Source organism: Cyprinus carpio, chromosome B5, assembly GCF_018340385.1.
Source record: "Cyprinus carpio isolate SPL01 chromosome B5, ASM1834038v1, whole genome shotgun sequence".
NCBI classification, from domain to species: domain Eukaryota; kingdom Metazoa; phylum Chordata; class Actinopteri; order Cypriniformes; family Cyprinidae; genus Cyprinus; species Cyprinus carpio.
This window is the reverse complement of record NC_056601.1, coordinates 15,003,295-15,014,981: the sequence shown is the minus strand read 5'-3', so window position 1 is coordinate 15,014,981 and position 11,687 is coordinate 15,003,295. Positions and strand designations below refer to the sequence as shown.

The 11,687-nt window shown below is 36.2% G+C and overlaps 1 pseudogene; it reads left to right on the top strand.

Moving 5' to 3' along the window:
- The first annotated feature begins 6,129 nt into the window (after positions 1-6,129).
- LOC109073287 lies at positions 6,130-9,928 on the top strand (annotated as a pseudogene).
- Positions 9,929-11,687: the final 1,759 nt, after the last annotated feature.

The window sequence follows — 11,687 nt, the reverse complement described above, 5'->3', positions numbered from 1 at the left end:
TGGAGTAATGGCAGCTTTGCCATCCTAGGAATAAATTACAATATATTAAAAGAACCAAAATTAAATTGTAATAATATTTTACAACATCAATGTTTCCAATAGTATTTCAAATCAATCAAATAAATGCAGCCTTGGTGAGCATAAGTGACTTCTTTTGAACATCAAAACAAATATAGCCAATATAGCTCCTTGTGTATCTCCTCAATATGATGAAATCATATATGAGAATAAAAACAGCATTTGATCAAATATAAGTGGATAAATAGTTATACAGTGGTAAGGGAAAATAGCTGACTAATGCCATAAGAGACTATATTCACAATACACAACCAATTATGTTTACATTTGGCCCCTCTGACTATATGGAAGTAACATTTTATTGGTTCTGTTACTGCATTAGATTATTAGATGGTCTGTCTGTCTGTATATATACAGTAAGTATCTGCTCTCTATTTTTGGAATCTCTAGAACTTCTCATGAATATAGCCAGAACTCAATCAAAATTTTGTGGTATCGCTCTAGTAGTTTGAAAAGTGCTGTCAAATGCCAAACTGCCCCTTTATTTTGACAGCCTGCCACTACATTTAGTTTTCAAAAAAGAAAAAAGAAAAATAAAACTTATCAAAGAAGAGCAACCTTTAAAATTAAGTGCTTTTCAAATAAGCAACCCCAATAAAATAGATTTTTAATACGTGCCAAACCTTTTTCCTATCAATAATTTGCAAATCCTTATTCCCCATATGGACCAGTAGCATGGAGCTTATTCCTCTTGACTTACCAAATGCATCCTCACAAAGCTTTAGGAGCAACAGCAGGTCGAATCAGCAGGCTTTAAACAGGCCGTTCTGGGCTGTCCATGGGTTATGATATGATAAACTGCTGAGGAGGCCTTCAAGTCTATCCAATTAAGAGGGGATACAGAATCCTGACTTCAAGGACCAGAAGCAATTACAAATTCTGACAGTAGACTATTTATTATTAGATCCACATTCATTCCCCTCATGCTTTTTCTTCCTGTCTTCATTTAACTCATGAAATATATTACTAAGCTATTGTCATAGGTAGGTGATATATATTTGCAAATGTTTGTGTCAGAGGTTTGGAATTCATGCTGCTGGCACAGGTTTGGTCGATATTGTTTTTGTTTTCAGGCATCTTTTTTTATATATATATATATCTTATTTTAAATTTTAGTGTCCTTAGTGATGTCTTTGTTCATTTTGCCTTCATTCATTTATCTGCCAACAATTCATTTTGGTTTATTATCAGCTTTTCTTAGGTTGTCTTGTGCATTTAGTCTTAGTTTCTTTTGTCTTGTCTCATACTGGCTGCTGGTGAGTAGTTCTTTCTCATACTTTCTTTCCTGGATTTTTTGTGGTTTTAAGTAAATGCTGCATTTACATCCTCATTCTTGGGCCTCATATTACAACTACATTTTTAGGTTTTCTATTAAGCCTTATAGTAAAAGGACTATAATAAAAATTTTGGCTATGCTAAAATGTAAACCTGAAGCAGGACAATCACAAAGAAATGTGCCTGTAATACAGTATGATCCTTTATACAATTATAATGTTTGGCAGAATATTAATGATATGCAAACAAACTTTATGTTCACAATATTGGAACATTTGTTTTAAATTAACAAATACGAATGAGGAAGTTTGATTGAATCTGTTGACAATATCTTTGCCTTTTAATTGTGTCTCTTGAGAACTATTTTTCTTATAATATAATATTATAATAATATTATAATAAATAGTTTCTTATAAATAAATAAATAAATAAATAAAGCACCAGGCAATATAAAAAGCGACAAAACTCACAAAAGAACTGGTGCCAGACAGTATATCTTACAAACCACCTAACTTCAAAGTCTATTCAAGCACACATAAATTTGATCAAAGAGATTGTACTCCATAGAAACTTCTTCTTCTTCTTCTTCTTCTTCTTCTTCTTCTTCTTCTTCTTCTTCTTCTGCTTCTTCTTCTTCTTCTTTTTCTTCTGCTTCTTCTTCTTCTTCCACCTCCTATATTCTTATGTTGTGATGTTATTGGCTGTATAAAGGTGTATTTGAATACCGCTATAGAGCTACATGTGGAATAGAGGGGGGCAAGTGATACCCAAAGAACAGAGGGTATAAACAAATAAAGTCATAGCCACATGAGTGACATTTAAGCCGGTCAGTATTGCTGAGATTCTCAGTCTCTCGCTGTATCTTGATATGACAGCGGTTCTCACCATCTCTGCGGGAATTTTATATTCAATTACACTCTGCATGTTTGAAAACCTTCCAGTAAATGTCAAAAAGTAAATAAGGTGGGAAGCCGTTCACCACGATTCCCTTGAAGATGGATATTTGGAGTCACAGGCTACTATGAAAGGAATATCGAGGCTTATGCTCTCAGCTCGCTTTCAGGTCACTGGAACATTGAGAATCAGCACAGACCAGCCCCACTGCTTCACCCTGAGCCTCAGCCTTTGTGGACACATCTGACTTTCACAGACGTAAAAACAAAAAAAAAAAAACCTCTACCAAGCTTTTTAAAGGTAGATTAAAAAGGTAGATTAAAAACTACACACAGTTTGAATAGACAAATTTTGGTGAAACAAATGTAGAAACAAATGTGAGCTGTCTTGAAACACAATAACTTTGACGTGCACGCCTATCAGTAGGGTTTGTGCAGTTTCTACCTGGCCTGACTGTCAGTACAAACAGGAAGTTGGAGATTTCTAGGTTACTGGAATCAATGTTTTAATGGTGCCATAGAATGCAAAAATCACTTTCATAAGGTGATTGAACACAGTTGTGTGGCCGCAGTGTGTGAAAACAACCAGCCCATAATGGTAAAATCTACCCACTCATTGTTTTATAATCCCAAAAAATCATAAACAGTCTCTCCACAGAGCAGTTCCAGACTATTACATCATACTTGGTGAAAGTCCCGCCCATTTGTGATGCCCTCTGCCCTGTTAGCATATACACAGCCCTGAGTGAGAAGCAGCGGTCCGCCATTTATGTTTTCTTGCTGTAGCTGCTGGAGATACAATGTCAACTCCAAAGAGCCATTAAAAGTGTTGTGTGTTGGGATGCACCAACGAACATAGGAGTCTCCATAGACTGCTGAGGAAACGGTGGTTCCATTTCATTTTTGAAGGAAATGTCCTGGGAAAAAAAAAAAAAAACAGAAACGTCCTATAGGTTTGTGCTAACATTTTATGCCAGACTGCCTCACAAACAAGGGTCAGTTCAGTGCTGTATGCCCAAACGGTATGCCTGCGAGCATGAGCTCTTAAAGCTCCGCACTCTTCTGAGAAGTGAGGCAGGAGCATCAGCTCATTTTCATTTAAAGGGGACATACACATAAACAGCACGTTTTGGCTCATACCCTAAAAGTGGCAATTTCAACAAGCTATAAAAAAATCATCTGTGGGGTATTTTGAGAGAAAACTTCACATACACTCTCTGAGGACATCAGAGGTCAATTTAAAGTATTGTATCAATGCATTCTATGGCACTTTTAATGACAGAGCCAATATACACACAGGGAAAAAGGTGCAGAGGACTATTAAATATAAAGTAGCCTACTTGCAAGCGATGTGCGAGATGAAAATGACAACGATTGTATCAAAGATGAGGACAATGAAATTACGATAGATTTCCACTCGTAAGTGACAAAATGAAAGTAAAATTTGCATGATGTCTGTTGCACAAGTTAAATGTCATTTCAAAAGAATCTGTTTTAATGTCAAGTGCATTTTCTCCTATGTCGTGGCTGCTAGTGCTACTACTTCAAGTTTTGCAGTATCGCGTCGCTAACAGTATAGATTCCAGTATAAATGTTCTCTATGTTATATCGCTTATAGATAGATATTCTTGCCAATGAAGAGTTGCGATTCATTTGCTTTAACAATTAATTTGATAAATAATTAGGCCTAGCCTACTTAAAATGCTCTTTTAATTCTCTCATGCCAAATAAAATTAAAAGCAACAACCACGCTTTTTTTTTTCTTTTTACAAGGAATAATTCCAACCTGTTCACAAAATAGTTTGAATGATTCAGGGAAATGTTATTTTCAAAAAGCTGGGAAACATGATAATCGTGTCATAAAAGTAGCCTAGCTCTTGCACTATATAACACAAGTCATGTGAAGTCATTCAAAAACTTTGTGTGAGGAACAGACTGGAATTGATGAAACTCACTCCCCCACTCTCTCTACAAGAAAATATATTATTTTATGATTATTAATGGCCATGATCCCAACTGGCATCTGATTTTCGCTTCCACTGGCTGCTCAGTCAGACAGCCGCAAGAGCGCTCCGAGTATAACGCGTTCTCTACCACTCTACCACTATTTTATGATTATGAATTTATTCTTATGGGTCTGTTCTTTTACATGATCAATATTTTAGGGAGGTTTATCCCAAATAAAGTGACCAAATGGCCATGATCCCAACTGGCAGCTGATTGTCACTTCCACTGGCCGCTCAGTCAGACAGCCGCCTCGTTCCAAGGAATTCTAATAATTTTATTCCCCTAGCTACAGTGGAAGGAGAACAAAACATAAATCTGCCATAAATCAATGGTTCCCAATAGTGTACTGCCAGCTGCCAGGCAACCACTGGCAGGTCACGTGACCTGTCAGTGGCAGCTTCTGCCAGCCACGCTCAACCAGCCAGTTGCTGCGGGGCTGCGAGTATAACGCGTTCACTCTTGCTGCATGGAAATACATTATTTTATTATTATGAATATATTCATATGGCTCTATTCTTGATTGCCGTTTTAGGTGGGTTTATCCCAATTAAATATAGTGTGTTAATTATGCAGTTATCAATTCTACATTTAACGCACAATTTATGTGATACAATTATAATGATTATGTTTTTACTTGATTATAGATAACCAGTCTGATTCTCAGAAAGACAGAGGGGTTCCACAGATTCCAAACGGAAATGGCCTTTGTTGCTGGATACTGTGTGGAATAACAGTTTTAAGTGCTACAAGCAATATATATATATATTTGTTCTTATATTTCATTTGTAAATAGTTTTATTTTTCTTGTTTTTATTTGTAAATAGTCTTTATCTTTATAAAATACTGATACAGTCTGTGCTCCGTGATTTTACAATTTTAAGTTGTCTTTCTTTTATTGAATTATTAAAAAGCATTGCAGTTTGTCCTGTTGTCGCTGAAATTACTTCATGAGAAAGATTAATGTTATTGGGATAATTCACTTTTTTTAATAGGTATTTTTTATGCTTTACATTATTGCATAACAAATGTTATTACATAACATAAATCGTAATATCGTCACAACTACTGTCACTATCCATACGAATCAGAATAATTTCCTTGAAATGAGAGGCAGCAACGGCTGGCTGGTTGAGCATCCAAACGAAGCGCCAGTAAAGTGATTCCTCCCTAAAGTAATCGTGTTCATTTGACTGCTTTAATTTGGGAAAAAAGATATAATTATAATAAAAGTGATAGGGTAGGCGTTATACTCGCAGATCTACAGCAGCTGCCTGAAGCTGCCAGCCAGCCAACGAGGACTCCCGCCAGTCAATTGAAGATTGAACCTCCACTCTCAAATTCCCATTATCTATGCTTGAAAATTTCAGTTTGCATCTGCATTCAGACCGTAGAAGCCATAGCAAATGCTGCTTGTTTTGTGTGCATCTGAACATGGGTGCACAGGTTTAGATATAAAGAGCATGAGTATGACAGAATTTTCATTTTTGGGTGAACTTTTCAGTGTCCAGCTGTGCATTGTATTCCTGTTATCAGCCACAAAAAACAAAGTGATAAGCTGGCTACTGATATACTCAGATTGATTCAGAGAAGCATCACATAAATAAAAGCAAAAACTCCTTTATATTTGAGCTTTGTGAATACTGCTCCTGCAGACTCCACGTTGTTATTGTTCTTACAATATACAGGCACTTCATCAATCAGCAAGGAAGGACAAGGAAAAAAGACACCTGTATCAGGGTCACAGTGGCTGTAATTCTTCTGGGAATTGTTTTCAGATTTATGATCTATGAGTGGAATGACTGTTAGCCTGGAATTGAGGAGCATCTGGACCTCTCAGATCATCAAGGCACTAACAAGACACACAAGATTTCCGAGGATGAAGACCACAAACGCCACCATGAACATCATTAAGATGATGGTGACCACAATGACCATGACCATGACCACAAAGATGGAGATGATCATGATGATCATCATCATCATGATCATGATAGTCACACTCATGATCACAGTCAATCACTGTACCACAATGCTGCTATCATCACAGACTCTGGCAAGACTCCTTTCATTAATACTTATAATACAAACAAATATGTGTATTGTGGCAGATAATCCTTAAATATGTATCAAAGATATTTAATGTCTCCTGTGTGACTTATAGCAAACTGCTCCAGTATTGGTAAGGAGCATCTTCAGGAGAAAGGGAATGTGGTCGATGCAGGAATTGCTGCTTTACTCTGCCTAAGAGTTGTTCATTCACACACCGCTGAATTAGGTCAGTAATAGTATCAGGGTTTTTCCTGGGTCAAAATTGGTCTTCGGTGGTGGCTGACAGACATGGTCATCCACCCACATGATTCGCAAGCCCAATATTGACAATAAATGTTTAATTTAAAATAAATACAAAGAAACAGTTTGTGATTTTTTTTTTCTTATCCTATTTATTCATGATAATAATAAAAAAATAAAAAAATCACTGTCAGGCTAGATAGGAAAAGAAAGCGATTACAACTTATTTTACATGTAAACATCATCGATACCAAAGTATATTTGAAATGTCAAAGGTATCACAATTTATTTATTTACAAATTATGCAATTATCAGACACAGATATTACCTGTCACTCTCACTGTCATCCTTTCTTACCCTCTTTGCAAAAAAAGCTGTGATTTTTCCACGACTGGCTTTCAAAGTTTTGAAAGATAAAATCCTTTTTTGATAGACCTGATAATTATTTTAGTATAATCATATCAATTAAAAAGTAGCATTAAAAACTTAGCATTAAAATGTCTAATAGTATAATTTTTTACAATATAAAATTAGCAGCTAGCTAGCAACAGCTTGCTTTGTGCTTTGATCTAGTTTCATCTCACTCCAGTCTAACTTTAAACTAAATGATTTTATAGGGAAATTTACTACACATTGTCATAGGCCTTTTACATACTGTGGATAATTAAGGCAAAATTTTACTAAACACTCTTGCTAAATGGGGTAAGCACACTTACTTTCTCATTTCAGATGTGTATGTTCTTCTAAGAAGTAATGATTTGTTATACACCGATTCAGACACTGACGGCAGACCAGTTGCTTTATAATGAATCGCACAAAGGAGTCATTAGGTCGCGAATCGGACTTTAGCGGTGTGTGAATCCTGGCTGTTAGGACATCGCGAAAGATTTGTCAACACACACACACACACACACACACACACACACACACACACACACACACACACACAGTATTTATGTTTTAAAGAAAATGAAAGCATATTAACTGGATAGATTTTTTTTTATTATTATTATTTTTTGCGTTTATTTAAAGTTATGTCAGCAGCTGCATGTGCGGAATGCTTGTCACAAGTTGTAAGAGAAGATAAGGCAACTTTTTTTTTTTTGACTGCAATTCACCCCCAGCGGTAATTCAGCAAAAATATTCTCCGAATGCACCACGTGAAACATGGATTCGGTCTTCCGACCTTTAGGATCAGTTGATTTTGATGCGAGGGAGCGAGCAAAGACAGAACTGAAGACGGGGAGTGCGCGCGCGGGGGTGGGGCGCTGTGCTCGTTCTCTCCGTCGCTCCGTCTGTAGCCTGCTTCACTCACAAAACCCAATTACAGATCAAATAAGGCTTTGGCGGGACAAAAAATCGTTTTGGCGGCCGCCAAAAAAATTTCAATGTAGGAAAAACCCTGAGTATCATGCACTTTTCACCATTTCACTTCAACAAATCAAATGTTTCAGTGCCACAGTCTTGGTTGGTTAAAACAAAAAGTACAATTCTCAGTGTTGTAGTCGAGACCAGCACATTGGAGTCTGAGCCAAGAGCCAGACCGGAAAATTGTTAAGCCGGAGTCAAGACTAAACATTGACTCAAACATGGTCTTGGTCTTGACTTGGACTTGAATGAGTTGGTCTCGACTACAACACTGCCAGTGTTATTAACATTCATAATTGATTTTGAGATTTATCATTGATTTCTAGCTCTTTCTGATGCATGATGTAATTTCCTGAAATCTGCAGTTTTAATGTTTAACTTGCAATATTGAGTGTAAATTAAAAAAACTACCATGAGCAGGTTTTGTTGAAGTGTTATGCATTTCAAATGGTTTTAGCGAGTGGTTTTTAAGACCGTCTCTTTAGATGTAAAATAATGTTTATGAAAGGTTCTAGAAATTAAGCATGTAAAAGGCCCATTAGCAATAAAAAACACTCTACATGAATATTTGAGCAGTTTAGACTCTCAAATGCATACTGTTTGTTGTTAATATCTACAACTAATTAGCACCGCATTTACCTTTCACAAGGTTACTAAAAGCATAAACTACTTTTTGAGGCTGCTGAATGATTCATTCATGCTTCCCTTTTCTTCAAGGTGCAGTGTTTTCTGCAATTTTGTACAATCACACTACAAGATCATTTAAAGCGATACATGACACCTCTCAGAAGTGGCCTACATATGGTGCTCCCTCATTATTGTAGGGCCTTCGACTGCTGCATTCCAACTACGGGAAATTAGAATGGAGTTGACTTTTCGAGGGTGCTACAAAACTCGCTAAAGAGTGTTTCCTTATCAATGGAATCCTCTCCAGGGCTTTAGAAACCCACAAGGACAAAATACTCCAGTCAAGACTGTGCGATCTGTTCTGTGATATGACCGGCCGTGTGAAATCAGAGGGCAAGCATGTTGCCAAAGGGAATCTATCAGAACTTTTGCTGAGCGTCAGCCTAAATAGCTCCCATTTCCCGGTAAACCTGGCCGTAAAATTGGCTCAAGACATTTCTGAAGCAGAGAGACCGGCTTTCCTTGCTGCCACTCAGGCCAGCGGAGAAATCAATGAGCCCCTTATCATGGCAGAGGAGAAATACAGCATTCTTTCAGCCCCCAACCAGCTCACAGGTAGAATGGTATCCAATATATTAGATAGAGTCCGAGAGCAAAACCTTCACTTTTCTGACCCATGGAGATCTCAGTAATGCCTTTGCCTCTTATAATGCCATCCTAAATTTGGTGAATTAATTCTTCAACACCAGTCAGAGAGAGATGTTCACATTAAATACCACAAGCAGTCATGTAGGAATCCTTGATAGTCACGGCAATTTCATAGTAATCTCCACCTCGCTCAACAGCACATGGGGATCCGGGCAATACTTAACAAGTAGCGGAATGATTCTCAATGACTTTACCTCAGACAGGTAAAGTATAACTGCAGATGGGGTGGATGATCCTGAGGATAAGCAGTTTGTTGCCATGACCAGAGGGCTTTCTGCCATGTTTCGTTCTATGGTTATGAGAAACCTGGCTGACGTTGGACTGCCTGCTCATGAGACTGTGAGCAGCCCTCTGCTCCATATAGAGCAGGGGGGTTCCAGGTCTCTGTCTGGATGTGTTTCTGGTGTCCAAACAGCTCTGTTGTCTTCCGGTTGTTTTCAGACGGGCCTGTAGAGGAGGTGGGCGAGTGTTCAGATTGCTTTTTGTCCATGCTGGTGCGACTGAATACAGAACATGTAAGAACCTACGGAGCTCCTGCTATTGAGGTGCTGATGGATACTAATGCAAAGAAAGATCTGGACAGTAATGACATATCATGTAAAAAATACTTTATGCACTTTAAGAGCATTGCACTCATACTCCACGACTTATGTTATGTCCAACCTCACAATACTGAGAATTAGTGCTGTCAAACAATTAATCGCGATTAAACGCATCCAAAATAAAAGTTTTTGTTTATGATATATATATGTGTGCACTGTGTATATTTACGTTTTGCATGTATATATTTATATTTACATAATTTATAGTTTATGGAAACATATTTAATATAGAAATATAACATATTTTTCTTATGTACATACATGTGTGAGTTTTTATATATAGATAATAAATATACACAGTACTCCCACATATAGTATGTAAACAAAACTTTTATTTTGGATGCTGTGAATGTAATTTTTGTTTGTGCAGAAAAAATGCTTACTAGTGTTGTAAGAGACAGTCTTTTGATCATTAAAAAAAAAAAATAATAATAATAAAAATATTTATATATATATATATATATATATATATATATTGTTTTTCCCCCAGTCAAGTTATATCCTAAACATTCTCTCGCGAAAGCGTTCTCCAGTGCCTTCCTGAAATGTCATTGTTTTGATTTTTTTGTATAATCTTGTGAATCATAGCCTATGCAGTGTGCACAATCCCTAACAGGTTAATCTATTTGATGAACCTGATGAGTGAAGGACTGCTGCTTTATAAGGTTGTTTTGATAAAGGTCAGTTACCAACAAATGTTTTTTTGTTTGTTTTAGTTTTTTTTTGTAGTTTTCTGCACTTTTTTTAATTCTTGACTATGTGTATGTGAAGGTTATTTGCCTTTGGACTTGCTGATGTCAGAATTATGTGATTATTTACATGAATTCATGTGAGATTTTAATGATTTGGGTAAGAGTTTTTGATTTGTGGGACAAAAAGCATAAACTATTTTATGAGGTGGCAGTTTTGTATGAATTTGTACGATGTGTATCATATATGGTAATGTATGATTTTTAGGGGGAAAAGGACCACCCCCAAATCTAACTGTAAGTGGAGCGTAAACACTACCTAAGAACGTGTGGATGACAATTCATACAGATTCACCACCAATTTGGTTAAAAATATTTATGAATTGTGATTTTTTTTTTTAAAGAGTACAATAGGTGAATATATTGTCCTGGTGCAAAATAGCTCAATGCTGCTGAAGCAGATTTTGTGATTGTCAAAAATATCTGGTGGTCTATCTTTGTGCTGATTTGCTGCATTGTCAGTTTTGATTTAAGTTATTTTGCTGTTCCCCTCATCATTTGGGTTATGAGCCAGGAATTATGAGCAGAATACATCAATACTCCCCCATTTTTATTTCAGAAGCTGTCATTATTGTTTAATGCTGGAGTGTGTTTATTTTCTGTTTTAAAATACTCTTTCCTAGCTCAGCTTATTGAAAAAAAAACTATAGTAATTTATAGTAAATACTATAGTGTTTTTGAACCATACTATAGTAAAGTACTTGAATTAATTTGTTGTGGTAATTCTATATTTGCTGTGGTAATATAACAACTATAGCAATATAAGCAAATTACTTTACCGAATACTGTTCTTAGTTTTCTACAACTATAGGCTATATTATACTACAATACACTACAGTTTACTGTAGTAAAAACTTAAGTATACAACAGTATTTATTACAGTATATCAGTTTACTATAGTTAATACTACAGTATGCTGTAGCATTCAAGTGTTGTAAATACTAGAATACAGTATAATGCACTTTACTATACCATGGTTCAAAAATACTATAGTATTTTTTCATGTGGGTGTTAACTGTAAGTTAATTCTTACTAAGAAAATTGTATTACTATGCTGCTTTTAAAACTTTTTTTTTTTCCCCAACCAGCCC